We start from the raw sequence: 1,645 nt of genomic DNA on the forward strand, positions 1-1,645 counted from the left end.
TTCTTCTTCTTCTTCTTCTTCTTCTTCTTCTTCTTCTTCTTCTTCTTTTCTGAGACACGGTCTCACTGCAGCCCAGGCTAATCTCAAACTCACTACGTAGCCAAGGACGGACCTTAAATGCTGGGGTTACCGGCATGTACCATCGCTCCCAGCTCAGAATTTAAAAATTAATTATTGTTTAATAGAAGAAGGAAGGCCTGGGTGGAGCTTAGTGATGGAGGGTGTGTTTTGTCTATCTGGCGGTTTGAATTCCCTGCCTCTGATGAGCCCCTGGCTGTCACATCTGACCCGATCCAGGACCATAAGCCCCTTTGAGATGGCTGTATGGCTCAGGCACCAGGGATGTGCTGTGGGAACAAGGGTATTTCATGCTGTGTGGGAGCAGGAGTACAGCTGTGGGGAACATGCGTGCGTGCATGTGTGTGTGTGTCTGTGTGTGTGTGTCTGTGTGTGTGTATGCCCGAAGCCTTCACATCATGGGAAGCCAGGCCATGGCTACTGGTGCCTCTTGAAGGCTGATCCAACCTTCCTTCCCTATGCCTGACTCTTGCCATTTGCCCCCTGCCTTCCTGGACTTCCTCCTACGATGTCCCAGTGTTCTTTCTCCTGCTTTGATAAGCTTCGTAACCAAGAGCAGCGTGGCGGGGGGGGGGGGGGGGAGGCATCCTTTCATCTCCCGGGCTGTAGTCCAGCACCAAGGGGAACCAAGGCCGGAGCTAGACACTGAAGCCGAGGAGGAGCACTGCCTGCTGCTTGCTCCCAGGCTCGCGTTCAGGTATCTTCTTTTAATTTTTTTCACGTGCATGAGTGTTTTGCTTGCATTTGGATATGTGCAGTGTATGTGTGTGTGTGTGTGTGTGTGTGTGCAGGTCAGGAGAGGTCATCGGATCCCCCCGGAACTGGAGTAGGGATGGTTGTGGGTCACCACTTATTTACTGGAAACTGCACCTGCTGGGAACTGAACCCGGGTCCTCTGCACTCGCCACGAGTGCTCTCAACCTCTGAGCCATCTCCCCAGCCCTCAGATGCCTTCCTTACACTGCCATGCTTCCCTGCCCAGGGATGCTACCATCCACACTGGGTTGGGTTGTTTTTTTTTTTTTAAACGTTGTTTCTTTTTTTTTTTAATTAAAAAAAAATTTTGTTTTAATTTGGTGTTCCATGCATGTCTGTGTGAGGGTATCAGTCCCCCTGGAACTGGACTCACAGACAGTTGTGAACTGCCATGTGGGTGCGTGGGTGCTGGGGATTGAACCCAGGTCTGATTTAGAAAAGTAGCCAGCGCTCTTAACTGCTGAACCATCCCTCCAGCCCAAGGGTTGAGCTCTTTTACATCAATCATCAATTAAGAAAACGTCCCACAGAAATGGCCCCAGGGCAATCTGATGGAGGCAATTCTTCAATTGAAGCCCCCTCCTCCTCAGAAGGTCAAATTGTCAAGCAAGGTTAACCAGCACATACGCCTCAGATCAGCTGGAAGGTGGCTATGGGTCGGATGTCCTCCGCAGCTAGGCGGCCCTGGTAGAACATGGCTGGTGCTGTGGATGAGGTTGTTCTTCCTTTCCTCCTTTCCTTCTTTCCTTCTTCCTCCTTCCTTCCTTCCTTCCTTCCTTCCTTCCTTCCTTCCTTCCTTCCTTCCTTCCTT

The sequence above is a fragment of the Psammomys obesus genome, unplaced genomic scaffold (assembly GCF_907164565.1).
Source record: "Psammomys obesus unplaced genomic scaffold, mPsaObe1.curated_primary_1811, whole genome shotgun sequence".
Taxonomy (NCBI): domain Eukaryota; kingdom Metazoa; phylum Chordata; class Mammalia; order Rodentia; family Muridae; genus Psammomys; species Psammomys obesus.